General features: G+C 43.7%; 1 protein-coding gene across 2 annotated transcripts in view; it reads left to right on the top strand.

Moving 5' to 3' along the window:
- LOC126155701 (uncharacterized) overlaps window positions 1-12,388 on the top strand; it is a 134,160-nt gene extending 121,772 nt beyond the window's left edge. Inside the window, exons 5-6 of one of the 2 annotated variants that reach the window (XM_049916257.1) lie at window positions 11,878-11,905; window positions 12,092-12,388. The gene's annotated coding sequence lies outside the window, so the exon portion shown is untranslated. Of the gene's footprint in view, window positions 1-11,877; window positions 12,054-12,091 lie in introns of those variants that run through there. The other variant, XM_049916249.1, reaches the window with a different exon arrangement.
- The last annotated feature ends 376 nt before the right edge of the window (window positions 12,389-12,764 follow it).

Below are 12,764 nucleotides of genomic sequence, written 5' to 3'. Positions count from 1 at the left end.
TCCAACTCTACAAGTGGAAGCTGACTTGCTGCAGTCCCGTACGCTGTTGCCTTTCCAGTGTTTTTGCACTTTCTCCTCGTATTCATCCTTCTGGTATTCTTTCTGCAAATTTCTGCGAAACGGGGCTTTTCTTCCACAGACGACCTCGTACGGCGAGAGACCGCTACTAGTAAGGACTTTAGAATAATATGCGTTGATGACAACATAGTTGTAATATGTTTACGAGTCTGCATGTTGGCTGTTAATGTAGTAACTGAAATTCTTCGATAGTGCTTGGAGAACACGTTCCGGACGTCCATTTTATATCGGATCAATCGGATTCGCCCGTATTAAGCGTAGCCACCACATCATATTTAAGCAACAAGTTATTCAAGAATGCAGTAGCAATTGAAGCAGCTTGCTGCTGTTCTGTTGTTGTTTTTGTGGTCTTCAGCACGAAGACTGCTTTGATGCAGCTCGCCATGTTACTCTGCAAGCCTCTTCATCTCCGATTAACTACTGCAACTTCCATCCTTCTGTATACACTTGCGTATTCATATCTTGGTCTGCCTCTATGATTTCTAACTCCCACCACCGACCCACTGTTCCCTCTAATACTAAATTGGTAATAACTTGATGACTGAGAGTGTGGCACAACTTTCTTTTCTCCCCAGTTCTGTTCAGTTCCTGCTCGGTAGTTACGTCATCTTTGCATGTAATCTTCAGCATTCTTCTGGAGCACCAGATTTAAAAAGCTTTTATTCTCCCTTGTCTAAACTGTTTACCGTCCATGTTTCATTTCCATGAATGGCTACACTCCATACAAATACTTTTAGAAAGGACTTTCTAACACTTAAATGTATGTTCGTTGGTGACAAATTTGTCTTCTTCAGAAACGGTTTCCTTGCCGTTGCCAGTCTACATTTCATATCTTCTCTACTTTAACCATGATCAGTGATTGTCCTGCCCAAATAACAAAACTTATCTGCCACTTCGATTACCTAATTTCTAATCTAATTCCCTCAACATAACTTGATTTGTTTCGACTAAATTCCGTTACCTTTGTTTTGTTTTAGTTTGCTGTTCATCTTATATCCTTCTTTCAATACACTGCTCTTTACGTTCAACTGGTCTTCCATTTGATTTTCTGCCTCCGACAGAATTGTAATGTCACTGGCAAGCCTAATTGTTTTTATTTCTTCTCCTCGAACTTTAATTTATACTCTAAGACTTTCTTTGTTTTTCTTTACCGATTGCTCATAGTACAGTTTGAATGAAATCCGGGGTAAGCTACAACTCTGTCTCATTCCCCTCTCACCTAGTGCTTTCCTTTCGTGCCCTTCGAATCTTGTAACAGCCGTCTGGTTTCGGTAGAAGTTATAAATAGCCTTTCATTCCCTGTATTTTACCCCTGCTGCCTTCTTAATTTGAAAGAGAATATACCAGTGAAGTTTGTTAAAAGCTTTCACTAAGTCTAGAAGTACTAAAAATGCATGTTTGCCATTACTTATCTATATTCTAAGATAAATCGTGGGGTTAGAGTTACCTCTCACGTCCCGGAATCAAAACTAATCTTCCACAAGGTGTCCGCTTCTATCAGTTTTTCCATTCTTCTGTAAAGAAATCTTGTTATATCTTGCAACCGAGATTTATTAAACTGACAATTCGGTAATATTAACACCTGCCAGCACCTTGTTTCTTTGCAATTGGAATTATTGCATTCTATTTGAAGTCTGAGGGTATTTCGTCTGTCCCATTCATCTTGGACACCAAACGGAAGAGTTTTGTCATGACTGGCTCTCCCAAAGCTATCACTACCTCTGACAGAATGTCGTCTACTCCTGGGGTCTTATTTGGATTTAGCTCTTCAGTGGCCTGTTAAATTCTTCTCGGAGAATCATATCTCCCATGTCATCTTCGTCTACGTTCTATTCCATTTCTATAATATTGACTTCAAATTCATTACGCTTCTGTAGTCTCTCAATATACTCCTTCCACCTTTCCCTTCTTTGCTAAGGATCAGTTTTCCATCTGAGCTCTCGATATTGATATAGCTGGCTCTCTTTTCTCGGAAGGTCTCTTTGATTTTCCTGTAGGAGGCATCTGTCTTTCCGCTAGTAATATATGCCTCTACATCATTTCATTTGTCCTCTAGCCGTCCTGCTTAGCCATTTTGCATTTCACGCAAATCTCATTTTTAGATGTCTATGTTCCCTTGCGCTTGCTTCATTTGCCAAATTTTTGTATTTTCTCAATTCCTCATTTAAATTTGATATCGCCTGTTTTATCCAAGGATTTCTAGCATGCTTTCTTCTTTTATCTGATTGATCCTTTGTTGCATTCAATATTTAATTTCTCAAAGCTACCGACTCTTCTTCTACTGTACTCATTTCTCCTGTTCTAGCAGATCGCTGCCCAATGTTCCTTCTGAAGCTCACGATGACCTCTGGACTTTCACCACCAACGTTGATTAGTTGTAGACTGTTGGTTATCAGGTTTTAAATTGACCCACTTCTAATGAGTCCTTTTAGCGCTATTGCTGCTAGCTGTTAATTGGTATATTACTTTCGCTATTTTCCACGTTGACCAGCAACGAGAGCTTGTACGTAGGCGTGACACATGTGTATGTTCTTTTAACTGATGACTGTGGTGCGTAGTTCCACACCGCCACTTATATATCCCCGCTAAATTAAAAACTCGTTTGTACAAGGAAAGTTTCATTGCGCTTTACGATTTATACATAAGTTTTATACCGCAGCTCCCACTCAATTTACCACAGTTCTGTACTGACCTCTTCAATAGCTCCTTTACTACGCATAATGCACATTTAACTTATTTCGTGTATTTTTATGTAATTTTTTTGTTTTTCCTTTATTTTAAGTGTAAACCATTAATTCAAATTGTGAAAGGCTGGTCCAGTGTCCCGCGTTCATCTCTTGCTCAATAGATGGCAGCACTTTTTCCACTCTGGTTTACCAGATTGCTACCTCGTTCGCATCCCCTACTCCCTGTTCTGCACTCATAGACAGCACATCGCGCCTAGTACACGTCCACCGTGGCGCTCGGGCGCCACAACACCAAGTGTAGGTATCCTGCTATTATTTGTATACTTCCCTACCCAGGCAGTCTTCCGTAGTACTGTCTGGTGTCACTTTTTGCATCGACATGGATTTCACAGCACCTAGTCCGACCGACGGTTTTGAAATGCTTTAAAATTTTTTTTTCAAGTCTTGTTTTTTGTGTATGTTGCTGCAAGTGAAAATTATCTCCCGTCTGTTGCTATTTCCAGTAAGAAACCAGAAGACGGGCTTATAAGAGCCCAAAACCGGTCGTGTGATAATTAAGCAACTTTACAACTGAAGCGGTACTTTCAACTACTGATATAATGCCCAGTTGGGGATGTTCGTCCAACAGGATTGTTTGTCTGGTCTTTCAACCTATCCAGGTCCCATCTCCCTAATTTCCTATCTTTCTCAAATGTCTTCGGATTTAATCTACAGTTCATAACCAAGAAACTGTGGTCACAGTCTACAGCTGTCCCAGGAAATGTCTTACTATTTAAAATCTGGTTCCGCAGTCTTTGTTGTACTGCTACATAATCAATCTGAAACCTTAATGGGTCTCCAGGTCTCTTCCACGTTTACAACTTTAAACGATGATTAATGTTGTGACTTGGCAAGATAGCCAAGCCACTATGATTGGTAGCCGAAAGGCACGCGTTAAGCTCACGCTGGCTGGCTTGAGGTCTGGAACAGGTAAAGTAATTATACTAGCAAAAAAAGGTCTTAGCTGTTGGAATACTTAACTTTAATCCGTAATTGGTGAACATCGGTCTGACGGTACATGCATCACAAGATAAATAGCAAATGATAATGGCGCCTTGCTAGGTCGTAGCAAATGACGTAGCTGAAGGCTATGCTAACTATCGTCTCGTCAAATGAGAGCGTAAATTTGTCAGTGAACCATCTCTAGCAAAGTCGGCTGTACAACTGGGGCGAGTGCTAGGAAGTCTCTCTAGACCTGCCGTGTGGCGGCGCTCGGTCTGCAATCACTGATAGTGGCGACACGCGGGTCCGACGTATACTAGCGGACCGCGGTCGATTTAAAGGCTACCACCTAGCAAGTGTGGTGTCTGGCGGTGACACCACAATTAAATTATGCTCTGTGCAAAGTATTCCAGGTACATACCTCTTTCAATCCTTGTTCATAGTCCATATTCATCTACAATTTTTGCTTCTCTTTCTTTTTCTACTATCGAGTTCCAGAACCCCATTAAATTAAATTTTCGTCTCATTTGACTATGTCAATAATTTCTTTTATCTCCTCATACATTTCTTCTATCTCTTCATTATCTGCAGATCTTGTTGACATATAAACTTGTACTATTGCGGTGGGTGCTAGCATTGTGTCTATCTTGGATATGATACTACTTTTACTATGCTGATCATAGTAGCTCTCGACATTCCTATTTTCTTATTCATTATTAAACCTGATTCTGAATTGTCCCTAACTGTCTGATTTTTTATTTATAACCCTGTATTCACCTGATGTCTGTTCCTCCTGTCACAGAACTTCGATAACTCCCACTGTATCTAACTTTAACCTATTTCCCTTTTTAAATTTTCTAACCAACCAGCACAGTTAAGGGACCTCTCGTCCCGTGCTCCTATCCGTAGAAAGCCAGTTTTGTTTCTCCTTATGATGACATCCTTCTGAGTAGTTCCAGCTCGTAGATATGAATGAGGGACTATGTTATGTGGGGAACACTTTACACCAGAGGATTCATCATCATTTACCCATACAGTAGAGCTGCGTGCCCTTGGGAAAAATTACGGCTTTCAGCCGTTCGCAGTACCAGCACAGCAAAGCTATTTAGTTACAAAGCCAGATCAATTCATCCAGACAGTTGCTTCTGCAACTACTGAAAAGGCTGCTACTCCTCTTCAGGAACCACATGCTTGTCTCATCTTCTGGCAGATACCCCTCCATTGTGGTTGCACTTGCGGTACGACGATCTATATGTTCCAAGTACGCAAGTCACCCTAGCAGTGGCAACGTTCATGTTTCATGGAGGGAGACATAAACCTCGAAAAATGGCCAGTTTTTGTTCATGTGTATTTATTACAAGCTAGAGCTATGTTGAATGGATCTAAAATATTGAGCCGTGTAACTTGAAATATTCTGGACGCCTCTGGCAACTTTTCAAGAGAGATCTTTTCATAGCTGAGATCCATCCACTGTGGACATGGTACGCAATTACGAAGAAAGTGATCCTCATCAAGTTTCCTCACACGCTAGCAAAACTTTTCGGCTACTCTCGTCAGTCATGCTTCAGCTCCGATGACCAGACAAAACATGGTCAAGCGCAACCATTCGATCCACATTTCATAGATATGCAAAACAATCTTTCGTGTGGTGTGAAATGTGGCTGTACCTAAATTCCTGGAAATCCACGTCACCTTTCTGTTGTTTCTGCCAATCACTCACACTCTTCCCAAGCAACTGGAATACTACAGCCGTGCAGCTGAAAGTTTTCTCCGAGGTTCGTAAACAACTGTATAATCGAGTTCGCGCAGCATAAGGACCCACCTGGTTAATCAGCTAGTGGGATCCTTCAAGCCGACAGCTACTTTAAGGAAGCGTTATCCGTCACTACTTTGGTTCTCTGCCTCTATAGGTAACATCTAAAGTGCGTGGTCGTGTAGATCACCACTAACATTTCACTGTCTGTAGCAGAGTAATTGTATTCCGCTATGTTTAACGGTTGAGAAGTGTACGACACAGCAAGCTCTTCTCCATCAATAACTGATTCAGAAGTCAAGACACAGCATTAGTACTAGTGTCACAAGGGAGGATAAATTCCTTGTCAAACTCTGGAAACACCGATACTGTATCATTAACTACGCTTTCTTTAATTCCTGAAAGGCACACGCATACTCCGTCAGCGAGTTGCATTTAATCTCTTTCCTTAACAAATGGTTCAACAGTGAGCAATTTGTGTGAAGTCTTTAATAAATTTTCGGTAATAATTACAAAAGCCGAGAAAAGATTGTGACTGTTTTGTTGTTTCTGGAGTTGCAAATTCAGGAACTGGCGATCGTAAACAGGTATTGGTTCATTCACGGTCCTCACTGATAATATGGCCCAAGTACTTGAGTCTGTACAAAATTGCATTGGCGAATACTTGTCGTAATACGTGCTGCTCTTTGCATGTCGAATAATTCCTTTAACGACTTACATGTTCGTTCATATCTTCCGAAAAAACTATAATATTATCGAGGCAACGTGCACTTCGTAGGTTTCGGGCCACGCACAACTCCACCAAGCGACCTAGTAGGTGGCAGCCAGTGCGTTTTAAAATGCCCCATAGGAACATAAATGCTATTTTAGTTCTATCTCCGGTACTAGCTCCAGATGGTCGTACCCGCTACTCAAATCCAATGTGACGAGGTACTTCCACCTGCCTAAGGCCTGAAACATCTCTGTAACAGCGCTGTTGGACAGGTATCAGTGGTACTTCGCACGTTCAAATAATCGTAGTCGCAACAGGAGTGGTATTTCTTCGTGCAGTCCGTCCTCTGTTTTGGGACGAGGGTCACAGGTGCCCCCAATGAACTGTCACTGACTTTCGTTACATCTTCTGCCAGTTGTTGTCTATACATTCCTCCATGTCTGGTTGTAAGTGCTTCGATATATGGTATGGTCTTATAAACAAGAGCATTACTGTCTGTCGGTATGGGATGCTGTATGATTGGAGTCACAGGTAATGGGCCCTGTGCGTTAAACAATTCCTTAAACTGTGATGTAACACTTCGGTAACTTGCCAGTCGCTGCCTTGCAGATGACTCATTTCCCTTTGTGATACAGAGTTACTGACAGTGTGCCTGTAGTTGTGGTAGGTTTACGAACCGTCTACATACTCTTCTTCCAAAATATCCAATGTGGTGATCATTCAGCCCTTTGGTAGACTCAGGCTAATCGAAAATGGATATTCCCCATTTAGGCTACTTATGTATACTCGCTTCTGCGTACAAATCAGCTCACAGTATCCAAATGGTCGTTATTCTCCTGTGGTTCAGCTGTGTAAGTCTGTACCCATGGATAAGCAAACAAATTTTTCTGTAGGTTATTATTCGTTTTTCCGCTAAAACTTGCTGTAATTAAATTAAAGAGAATTTTACAGCAGACGCCTTTCGTTTGTGTTCGTAAGACATCTTCCGTAGTTATTCTGCAAATTGCATACACATGAATGTATATTATTGGTTGTTTTAGATTAAGAACAGCGTTTGGTTGAAGTGCAAATTATTTACGTTGTTTTTGTCCCTTTTTTTACTTTTTCTTCAAACCACTGCTTCTTCCCTTCTTATTACCAGTGGTTGACGTTGACTTCCTTCAAGATCAACTGCATGCTGAGAAACATAGGTTTTGAGAGTGAGAGTGAGAGTGAGAAAAATCATACCGGAGAATCATAGAATATCCTTGCCCCACTTGTGGCAACACCTCCATTTGTTCAGAAATAGTCTTAGTCTCAACGCCAATCTTGATGTGTATTGTCTCCCATGAATCTATGTCATTGGTACTTGCTGCAAGCAATCTATAACGAGGACCTCCTAGTGTCTTTCTCCTCATGGATCTAGAGCGACGACTAATAAATGCGCCCCAGTATCCATTTTTAATGCTCTGTTCCCTGCCACCAACAAAGGCCGACAAGCAGCAGCCCATCGCCGCATCTATCTGTGCAGTATCACATTTAATTGGGAACGCTTCAGACAGCTGATACGCTGCCGTTCGTGTTTAACGAGCGCTTCTCGCGTGATCGATTGTTTCATTTCTTAACCCCGTAGTTCCGTGCTTTGTGGTCCACTTGCTTATATTCATAGCAATGTGGCAGAAGACACTGTTTTTGGAGATACCCATCCCGCCCAAACCTGTGACACTTTAGAAAAACGTCACGGCCATCACGGCCCTTGGTCGCTACATCTGCCTCCTCTGAGTGCGTCACTACTCTAACAACCGCAGCCAGATCTGAACGATTCTCCAGTCTATCCCTACCTGACATTTCAGCAGGCATTCCGAGCAAAAATAAATCGATTTTACATTAATATAAACGTCTCTGCGATCTACAATGGCATAAAAATTATACTATGAAATAGAAAGACCAGCTATATGGTAATAATTCTCACTCAACAACCTTCATTCTTAGGTGCAGGATGCAAGATTAGCAAATCTGATTGCAGCGATGCCGATGTGACTAACAGTTGCGACGATGTCGATTGTTGTGAAGACCACGTCTGAATGCCAATTTTAGTGGTGGCGGGTGTCGAGAGGACCACAGCTGTACTCAAGTTATTTCGTGTCAGGTGTCACGAAGCCTCTTCTTAACATCAGCTGTAACTGTCATCCGTAACGTCAGGTCAGTGGGTGTCAAGGGTGGATATGCGTGGCGGCGACGTTACAAGTGTTAGAAGCCGAGCTCCATCGGTTGATGAGTGTTTCAGTTTATGACCGAAGGTGTCAGAGATAAAGTAACACCTGAAACAATATTTTATTAATGTGGTCGCTACAATGTACACTCCTGGAAATGGAAAAAAGAACACATTGACACCGGTGTGTCAGACCCACCATACTTGCTCCGGACACTGCGAGAGGGCTGTACAAGCAATGATCACACGCATGGCACAGCGGACACACCAGGAACCGCGGTGTTGGCCGTCGAATGGCGCTAGCTGCGTAGCATTTGTGCACCGCCGCCGTCAGTGTCAGCCAGTTTGCCGTGGCATACGGAGCTCCATCGCAGTCTTTAACACTGGTAGCATGCCGCGACAGCGTGGACGTGAACCGTATGTGCAGTTGACGGACTTTGAGCGAGGGCGTATAGTGGGCATGCGGGAAGCCGGGTGGACGTACCGCCGAATTGCTCAACACGTGGGGCGTGAGGTCTCCACAGTACATCGATGTTGTCGCCAGTGGTCGGCGGAAGGTGCACGTGCCCGTTGACCTGGGACCGGACCGCAGCGACGCACGGATGCACGCCTAAGACCGTAGGATCCTACGCAGTGCAGTGCCGTAGGGGACCGCACCGCCACTTCCCAGCAAATTAGGGACACTGTTGCTCCTGGGGTATCGGCGAGGACCATTCGCAACCGTCTCCATGAAGCTGGGCTACGGTCCCGCACACCGTTAGGCCGTCTTCCGCTCACGCCCCAACATCGTGCAGCCCGCCTCCAGTGGTGTCGCGACAGGCTTGAATGGAGGGACGAATGGAGACGTGTCGTCTTCAGCGATGAGAGTCGCTTCTGCCTTGGTGCCAATGATGGTCGTATGCGTGTTTGGCGCCGTGCAGGTGAGCGCCACAATCAGGACTGCATACGACCGAGGCACACAGGGCCAACACCCGGCATCATGGTGTGGGGAGCGATCTCCTACACTGGCCGTACACCACTGCTGATCGTCGAGGGGACACTGAATAGTGCACGGTACATCCAAACCGTCATCGAACCCATCGTTCTACCATTCCTAGACCGGCAAGGGAACTTGCTGTTCCAACAGGACAATGCACGTCCGCATGTATCCCGTGCCACCCAACGTGCTCTAGAAGGTGTAAGTCAACTACCCTGGCCAGCAAGATCTCCGGATCTGTCCCCCATTGCGTATGTTTGGGACTGGATGAAGCATCGTCTCACGCGGTCTGCACGTCCAGCACGAACGCTGGTCCAACTGAGGCGCCAGGTGGAAATAGCATGGCAAGCCGTTCCACAGGACTACATCCAGCATCTCTACGATCGTCTCCATGGGAGAATAGCAGCCTGCATTGCTGCGAAAGGTGGATATACACTGTACTAGTGCCGACATTGTGCATGCTCTGTTGCCTGTGTCTATGTGCCTGTGGTTCTGTCAGTGTGATCATGTGATGTATCTGACCCCAGATATGTGTCAATAAAGTTTCCCCTTCCTGGGACAATGAATTCACGGTGTTCTTATTTCAATTTCCAGGAGTGTATATTGTCTTGTGGAGCATCAGGATACGAAGTAGGCTGCTCGCTCAGGTGTCAGTGAGGAGTGCTGCACACAGCAGTCTGTCAGCTTGCATAGCTTGTGCCAGGTCAGGTGCACTGGCTGACGGGGAGGCAGTACGGGGTGCGGTAGTGGACAGCAGTGGGTGCAGGTGGACGCGCGGCTCTGGGGATGCGGCGGGCCTCAGCGCTCCCGAGAGTGGGCGTGTACTTAGACCACGGCGTCTTCTTCATGGCAGCTGTCATGAAGGCAGAGGACCAGGGCTGCCTCAGCATACACAGTGTACAGTCAGTAATCCAGTGCATGGAGGTGGTACTCAGGCGCCCAGCAGGCAAGTGGGAGATGGCAGCTTGCAATCAGTCGGTTTGAACCAGACCTAGTATGACGGCATCTTCTACCAGTCATGGCGGTGACTCGTCAGTGGCGTCAGCGTAGACGTATGAAGTCCACCCAGAGCCAGCAGGCGGATGAAGTACTCAATCAGGCATCAAGCAGCACATCACCATTCACCAACACAGTTAACCTGTAACCAGTGAGACCGTCATTCCACCGGTATTGGTGATGTGCACGGAATGACAGTACACTAAGGACGAGATGTCCGAGACATGGTATTTAAAGCCAGACATCGTGTCAGTGCAGCAGGTTGAGATGAGATTTGCCCTCGTTTCGAGAATTAAAATGTGTTTCAGCTCCTAGCATGCAGAATAACATTCTCTATTAAGTGCGACACTGGTACAGAGCATGATGGCATCGTCCCACTGGTGCGTGTAGACTCCCAGACAGTAGCTGCTACATCAGTACAGCAAATAATAGGGAGCTCAGCTTTTGGAAGTATGGGCTTTCAGGGGTGTGGCTGGGGGCTGTTTCACTGAAGTGACTCTGTCTGGTATGGCCTTGCAGATGGAAGACAGATATCATACGTCTGGCAGCCAGGAGGTATCTTTGGTGGGCAGCCACTCCAGCATTTGGTTAGCCATGTGGTATCAACAAGTTTTGAACCTGGGACTCCTTGTAGTCGTCCTTAAGTTAGACCTCTCTTAGTGGCATTGGCTGGAGCCCTACAACCATTACGCCTAGCAGTGGCTTGTGAACTGCCAGTTGCGGTTGATGCAGCTACATACTGAAGCTGCGCAGCCCACATGTAACTTTGAGGTGGTGCTGACTAAGTGCTGATGTCAGCAATTCTCGAAGACAGTGTACTATTTGGGTTTGACTGGCGAGTATTTGTACTTGCTCTGCCCAGCTCTTGGTGACAGGCTCCCACCTTCAGTCACTAAGTTACAATGAAAGCGCAGTGAAGGGCCATGGATACAAAAAAATTAACTGACTACTGTGGTGAACTGACGTGGCAGTAATACTCCAGACCTGTCAGTAGTATCTCATAGGTAGCTGGCTCGCCTGCATGTTCACGGGTTGTTATGCCTGGACAAAGGTGTGTAGTGGCAACCACAGTGATCACTCGACGTCTGAGGCTTTTCTCGCCTCTGGTATACCCCCCAGAACAGGTAACAACACCAAACACGAACAAAACTAATGAACTCTGTTGATCACTCTATCAGTCACAGAAAATTGCAACTCTAAATGATTTACGTAGCTACTGTTTTTGTGTACTCTACACAGTTACAGGGACATCATATCATGTCTTCTGCATCCTCGATTTTTGTTGGCAGTGTATATTATTTTCACGTACATTTACCTTTTATGTTTTTATATTCATATTTCCTTAATACTGACATCGTATTATCTCTTCTGGATTCTCCATTTTTTTGTCGGCAGTGCATATTATTCTCATGTACATTTACCATTTGTGTTTGCATATTCATATTTACTTGTTACACAATTTGTTGACTTTATATATGTATACTACGTTCTTTATTTTTTCAGGAATGGGATTGAAGCCGTTGTTTTAAAAGTACGTATTATCAATGTAATCTTTTTTTTTTAATTGTACAAAGTTTTTGTCCTAAATTATACAACACAATCTAAGGAGTGTCTGATATTATATGAGGTGTAGTACCAAAATAAAATACCAATGTGTATGGCATGTAAAAATTAATGTTAATATTTTTTGTGTCTTGCTATTGAAATATAATTGCAGAATCTTCACGTCTGTGTTTTCTGCCTCGTGCTGAGGTCTTCTTCCAGTCCTTGCTCATACCATGCATACAGTGTGAAGAAGAAATCCTCAGCAAAAATTCCACAACTTAGGATCCAAAGATTATACAACGATAGTGAGACAACAATACACAAGAACTTCTAACAGCATCTACAATTTCCAAGAATACTTGTGTACATATATAGTTGTTCTTAAAAATGGACAAATTTACCGTAGACTATGAAAGGATGGAAGATTTTAGCAATTACTAATTGAAACCATTAATCTTCACACTGCTGTTATGTTTAATAAACTTCCAGGTCTCATTACATGTGAGTGTTGCTCATAAAGTTAAAATGATCACCACTACAAGAATATAAAAGACATATGTCTCCCACCTGTTGATGAGTTGACTGACCCTCTGATTGAGTAACTTCACTGTTTCGTTTCCAGAAGATTATAATACCTCACCAACAACCACATTTTGCCACATTAATGTCTGCAATTGACATTACTCTGCATATGAATAAAGAAAAAGAAATCGAGGGAAATTTTTAACACTAGGTTTTTTTTGTGACTGTTATAAATATCAATTGGAACTACAAGTTTATGTACAGGGAGATTATAATTAAGTTAAACTTTCAAAACGTTGTAAACATAACATCACTGGTAAGAA

The sequence above is a fragment of the Schistocerca cancellata genome, chromosome 1 (genome assembly GCF_023864275.1).
Source record: "Schistocerca cancellata isolate TAMUIC-IGC-003103 chromosome 1, iqSchCanc2.1, whole genome shotgun sequence".
Classification (NCBI taxonomy): Eukaryota; Metazoa; Arthropoda; class Insecta; order Orthoptera; family Acrididae; genus Schistocerca; species Schistocerca cancellata.
The sequence above is the reverse complement of the archived record's forward strand: the minus strand, read 5'-3'. Positions and strand labels throughout refer to the sequence as shown.